At 40.7% G+C, this 6,931-nt stretch overlaps 1 long non-coding RNA gene across 1 annotated transcript; it reads left to right on the top strand.

Annotated features, from left to right (window-relative positions):
• The first annotated feature begins 1,728 nt into the window (after nucleotides 1-1,728).
• Nucleotides 1,729-5,765, top strand: LOC123286099 (uncharacterized). The gene is made up of 3 exons (XR_006528341.2): nucleotides 1,729-1,809; nucleotides 4,119-4,400; nucleotides 5,668-5,765. It is a non-coding gene; the product is annotated as an uncharacterized lncRNA (long non-coding RNA).
• Nucleotides 5,766-6,931: the final 1,166 nt, after the last annotated feature.

Raw genomic sequence — 6,931 nt, forward strand, 5'->3', positions numbered from 1 at the left:
GTATAAAATTTCCCTTCCTGAGTGTGAGGCATAAATTTACTTAACCTAATGAAAACAAAGTTCCCTTGGGAAGAGAAGAAGGATCCTGAGTTGCTATCCTTTGAAATATAAATAAATGTCACCAGGGGAAAGAGAAGACAATCATCTGAGTTTACAACCTCCAGAATGTCTCCAAGTCTTTGGGTCTCATCCCCTCCTTGAAATATAAACATGTACCTCCTGGGAGGTAAATCTGTTACTATCTATACAGTTATCATCTAACTTCTATGGCTTATCTTGTAATGAGCTGCCAGTAAAATTTGCCAAGAAGGGCTTAACCGTGCAGAAACATAAGGGTAGTCACTTCCTGACACAAATCTGAAATGTGGCTTCCAACTCAAGTAGTTGTTTAAAAGAAATGTTTATAGTGTACTCTTGTCTTTTAATCACCAATTTCATTTTGCAAAGCATTTGACTATTAAGGTCAGAGTGAGAGATCCCAAAGTATTTCCATACTTTGTGATGTTTATCAATTTTTAACTCATCATAATGTCCTCATCTATTCGTTTGCAATTCCTATACCCTCTACTGTCCCCCACAGGGCTGTGAGAGGAGCTGAGGAAGAGAACCATGTATTTAGTGTACAGTGCTCCTGGAAATAGGCACATGGTTGAGATGTCATAAAGTATCCTCAATCCTCTAATAACTAAAAATTAGGGTTACTGTGTGTGGTAGATTGTATTTTCCAAAACTGTCTGCAATAATATTTCCAGTTCCATGTGCTCCTCTAGAACCTTGCCACATCCTTATCAGGAGCCCGAGTCTCTGTCCCCTCCCCTGGAACCTGGGTGGGGAGGGTCTGTGTGCTTGTCTTGACTACAAAAGCATGGCGGAAGTGCCACCATATGACTTCTGAGGCTGGGTGATAAATGGCAGTACAACTTCCGCCTGGCTCTCCTCTCACTTAGGACAGGAGCCTTTGGAGCCTGGAGCCACTCTGTGAGATGTCCAGCTAGCCAGGTGCTGCTATGCTGGAGAGACCATGTGGACAGACACATAGAGACAAAGTAACATGCCTAGGGGCTTCTAGAAGCTCCAAACTCCAACTGTGTGAGTTTTCCCAGCGTACACGCCAGACATGTGAGAAGCAGGTTTTCAGAATATTCCTGCCGTAATCTGATTGGGGCTGCATGAGATGCCCTGAGTGAAAACCGCCTAACGGAGCCCAGCCAACCTTCTAAACCAGGAGGGCTAATAATCAAATGATGGCTGTATTTTACACCACTCAGCTTGGCATGGTTTGTTATGGGCCATAGATAACCCAAACATTCTTTGATTGTTCAACTAGCGAAAACACTCCACAAAAGGATGACATTAACTCCCTGCCGAAGTAACATTAGATGAGAGCTCTCAGTGTGGGGCAGAGGTGACTTGGGAACACGACATTCAATAAAGGCAAAATCTCCAGGAGGAAAGAACAAGTGTGACTGCAACCAAGAAAGCTACTTCTGTCAAAAGTAACATGCCAGATCTGAAGGCAGACAGAGCAAGGAGCACAGAGTCTACAGAAAAGAGTTGCCAACAAGGGTTTATCGGTTTTTATCCCTCATTGTTTAATAAACAAAGACGTCAATTCTGGTGAATTATAAAAACAGGAATGATTGCTGGGGCTTTTACTCTGACCTGGATTATACGTCCTTTAGGACTAACTGCTCTCTTTCTCCCTGATTTGTTTCCATCTTCCCTTTAGATCTGCCCCTAAGGAGAAACTCTGAGGACCCAACAGAGCACAGTACTGTGCTAAGCCAAGCGGCAGTTATAATTCTGTTGGTGAGTGATGTCACCTTTATACATCAATGTCTTCCGAGATTAGTTCATGTAAATCAGTCTCCTATAACCTTGTCACCTCAGAGGGAGCACATAAAAACTGAGTTCCTGGATATGCAAATCTGACAAGTGGAAAAGGACCTTGACAGCCGCTCAAAGGCCTTGTCATTCTGGCCTCACACCATGTTGGCATTACACATATAACACTTCAAGTATCCAACTCATATCTGACCAACAAAATTGCTGTTTGTAATGATCGTTGCTGTTTAGCAACATTCCACCCAAGACCTTTCACTTTATTGAGTTAAAATATGGAATCTATAGAAACAAAAATTCTGGACTCTTAAATAGACTAAATCCTAACCTATGTTCTACAATAAATGGAATAGTCCCTAATTTATTAGTTTTTCCATATTACTGTCAACTTAGACAATAATAATAATATTAACAACAACAATAACATTAAGTGCCTACTTAGTGCTGGGCACGTTGTTCAAGAAGCATTTTTTAAAAGGTTTTAATCAATGTTTAATGGCATCATTAGTGATTTTCACAAATGTAAACAGTCATGTAATCACCACCCAATCAAAATATAGAATATTTTCATCACTTCAGAAAGTTCATTTGTGCCTTTTTGTGGTCAGTCTCCTACCCCCACTCCTAGCTTCTGGAAGCACTGAAGTGTTTTTGGTGCTTATAATTTTGCCATCCCTAGAATGGTGCATAAGTGGAACAATATAGTATATCACCTCTTAAGCCTGGCTTCCTTCACTTTGCACAAATCTTTTGAGGTTCACTCATGTTACATGTATCAGTTGTTCATTGCTTCTTATTGCTGAATAGTATTCCATAGTAGAAATATACCACACTTTTTTTAGCCATTCACTAATTGATGGACATTTGGGTTGTTTCCAGTTTTTGGCAATAATGAATAAAGCTGCTGAAAACCCCATTTGTATATAGGGTTTTAGGTGGCATATGTCCCTATTTCTCTCGGGTAAGTATCTAGGAGTGGGATTACTGGGTGGCATGACAAAGAGTTTTAAATATAGTATGTCATTTAATCCTTGCCAGCAGTCATTTGTGGAAAGTATTATTGTTAGTTCCTCTTTAGAGATGAAAGCTAAGACTTGCAGAAGTTATGTAATTGCCTAAAATTACATGACCAGTGGGGAGAAACCCAGGCTTGTTTGACTGCAGAGACTGAGATCTTAACTGTTACTTCTGTCGCTGCTCCCAATGTGTTCCCAGCTAATGCCTAACCACTTTGGAAATTAAAGTAAAAAATGTGACCTCATCACCCCTGTGATCAAGTATGATAAAGACTTGATTTCAGATAGAGAAATGAAAGGATTAGAGAGTACAACATGAAGTCTTTATAGAATCGATTTGAAGGAAATTGGAATGAGTCACAAAATGGCAAATATATGAAGATGACAATGAGAGTCAATTCAAAACTCAATTCAAGGATGAGTCATCATCTTTATCTTTTGATCCAGTTCAAACAGTATAGGATTGCACTGGCTCCAGCATTGAAATAGAGCTCTGATGGATGTTTTCTCATAAGGCTCCTCTGCTGTTAACGCATACTAAATACCATGTTAGCACTAAAGCAAGCAGGAACAACATCTCCCTTCAAACACATACTTACACTTGGGAACTTCTAACGTTCTTTTGTCACAATAACAATAGTAATAAATTTACTATATGAATAGTTAACATCTTTAACAGTTGTGTTTTATATTCAAATATATATTGCTTGGATTCCAAAGTGATATTCATAATACAAGCAGAGAGAAATTGTGAGATTAACCTCTAAAAATGTATTGTGGAGATTGTGGAGCTCTTCTGTAGAATCGGGAATAATGGGAAATTGACAGTGAAATATAAAAGTAGATCATGAATAGTTAATACCCAATTCTTCTATGATGAAGGAATTAAAATAACAACTAAGTAGTCACCAGTGACAATTTAAGACAAATATGTCATCCCTCAATGCCTAGCACAAAGTCTTGCATTTATTAGAAGCTGAATAAATATTTGCTGGGTTGAATTTAATCTTTCCATGACAAATGTTCATAGGAATGGTGAGATAATAGTGGCAAGCACTCTCTATAAAGTCTGGGTTTAGCATTAATAAAGGCAATGTATTTTTGTCTTACCAACAAAAACAGAAAGGAAATGCAAATGTTATTATTAATATGGTAACCAGCTTTCCCAAAGAAGACCAGGTTGAATGGGATTGTTGACAGTGGTGACTGACACTTGGCTCGCCTAAGACACTTGAGTACTAGTGTATCCTTTTCTCTTAGAATTTAGGTACCAAGGAAAACTCTCATAAAGTCCTTCTGATGATCACACACTAGGAGACTCTCGCAGAACAAAAACAAATGCAAGGGACCCAGCATCTGGAATTGTCCACCTTGTGAGGCAGAGCTCGCCACCCAATCTAGAAGCTTAAATCAACAGACACTCTCTGCCCACCATTGCAGCCAGCACTCAGGGTGTAGGCTCTGTTAATCAGATGCACTGGCTCCTGTTTTAATGGGAACCCACTGACTTGAAGAAGGAAGAACTCTAAGGAATCTACTCTGGTAAGTCTGGGAGCAGAGGAGACAGGACATCTAGCTTCCAGAAGCTGCAGAGGCCACAGTTCCAAAGGCAGCTTTTGGCCTCCACTGCCTGCATTATTAGCAGCTTATGCTCCAGTGTCTATGCCCATTGTTGATAGCAGCAGGGTCCTCATGGGACTAATTCTGTGGTGTGATGTTGGGTAGTGTTGAATGATGCTTACCCTTTATTTTTTTAAGTGAGGAAGATTGTCCCTGAGCTAATATCCATGCTGATCTTCCTCTATTTTGTATGTGGGGCGCTACCACAGCATGGCTTGATGAGTGGTATATAGGTTCACACCCGGGATCCAAACCCACAAACCCCAGGCCACTGAAGCAGAGCACATGAACTTAAATACTACGCCACTGGGCTGGCCCTGGATGCTTAACTTTTTGATCTGGAATGAAGAGCCTATCTGATATGTGACCATTTTTATAAAGTAGCTGCAAATAGCCAAAAGACATGAAATATTCTTGAAGAGTAAAGTAAATTGGGGCATATGTTTAGCTCCAGAGGAAAATAGGAAAACTGCATAATGGTCTGGGGCTCTAAATCAGTGAAAAGAAAACAGAAAGAATTTATTAATTGTGCAAAAGAGTGGTTCCCCTGGTAATTGTAGAATAAGGGTCCTGCATAGGTGGTGTTCATAGAAGTAAGTATTTTAGGCAGCCAGGCTTGACTGTGGTGTCACATTAGGTCAGACGCATGAACCAGTGGACAACAGTAAGAGTCAATTTCAAAATTTTACTGCTGTGGGTAATATGAACTGTTTCATTTTTTTTGAAAGAAATTACATGAAAATAAGCTTCCCAAGGAAATGCAGTGGTTGCCTCCCCAGCATTCATTCTCTCTCCCCTTTCTAATGGGACCCAGTGCTTCCCAGCCTTGTGGATCAGTTGGAATTGATCTCACAGCGGCTCTAGGGATGTGCCCTAGTCATGGTGGTTGGGATAGGATTCTGACTCAAATTGTGTCAAAGGGATAGAAAGGTGATGTTTGATGAGTAGCACCTGGAAAAGAGAATCATTCCCTCTCATGAATGCTAGAAAAAGATGCTCCCTTCTTCCACTGGTTGTGAGTGAGGAGGAAGTTAGCTCCAGTTGATGCTTGTGGCTCGGTGCTATCATAAAGAATGACAGCTTTAGCGAAATTCTGCCACTGGGGAAAGCAGAGTAGAGAGACAGAGAGAAAGTGGGCCCTGTGGCATCATTAAACTCTGGACCAAGTTTTGCCCAAATGTCCATTCAGGTCCTCCGGAAAGCAGACATGGAGATGGAATTACCAGTGCCTGAGATTTGTTGGGGGTAAGTCCAGTGAAAGATGAAGGTGGAAGAAGCGTATTGGGGAGTGAAAGTCTTTAGCCCTGGATGCAGGGGCTGAGCCAAGGGGGAGGATTGGGCAGGAGAGCCTAGACTCTGATGCAGATTTTGCAGTCTCGGCTGACCCAACAGGGAGCTTCAGAGCAAAGGTTGCTTGTTGGAAGAGTCTCACATTGGGCAGAAACTCAGCCCCTGGTACTCCTGCTGTGCTTATGGACCAGGGCTGTCCGGAAAGAATGTGGTCTCAGCTCAAGGCTGTGGAGGACCCCGAACGTCCAGTAACTGGTGGCGGTCAGTTAGCTGCTCCCTCACAGTTGGACAGTTTGTTCTTTTTGGAGGAAGACCCAAGTGGTGTACGTCCTCTATCTCTGGACTTCTTAAATTGCTTGAACCGCTAGATCCCTTTCTTCTTCTTGCTGTTATTATTATTATTAAAACAGTTGGACTTCAGTTTCTGTTACTTGTGACCAAAGGAATCCCAACTAGTATGTGAAATAAATATTTTTAGATTTAAGAAGTCAACACACTTAAGGAGCAAGGTAATTTATATTCTCTCTCTTTTTTTTTTTTTGAGGAAGATAGCCCCGAGCTAACTACTGCCAATCCTCCTCTTTTTGCTGAGGAAGACTGGCCCTGAGCTAACATCCATGCCCATCTTCCTCTACTTTATATGTAGGACGCCTACCACAGCATGGCTTTTGCCAAGCAGTGCCATGTCCGCACCGGGATCAGAACCAGCGAACCCTCCATGGCCGAGAAGCGGAACATGCAAACATAACCGCTGCACCATTGGGCCAGCCCCCCATTTATATTATCTCTTATCTTCAAAAACAAATAAATGAACAAACTCAGCATCTGTGACAGAACTGGCACGTAGTTGGTACATAATAAATGGGAGCTACTAGGATTGATCTCCATTGCTGCCATGTTGTTCTTCAGTGTTTAATAATGGTAACTGAGTTTTTAGGCCCAAAAGGTGCTTTTTTTACACAGAAGGTAATATTTATAGTTCCTTGTGTTTGTGTTAATATTCCATTTATAAAAGGTATAAATTTTATAACCTAGTTTTATGTTTTTACTTTTAACCTATAAATCTTATTACTATTTGCAAATAAAATTGTTACAATTTTAAACACTTCACTTTATTTGCTACCTAATTAATGCACAATTAACTTATAAATTTGATGGATTAA

This window comes from Equus asinus, chromosome 5 (assembly GCF_041296235.1).
Source record: "Equus asinus isolate D_3611 breed Donkey chromosome 5, EquAss-T2T_v2, whole genome shotgun sequence".
Lineage (NCBI taxonomy): Eukaryota > Metazoa > Chordata > Mammalia > Perissodactyla > Equidae > Equus > Equus asinus.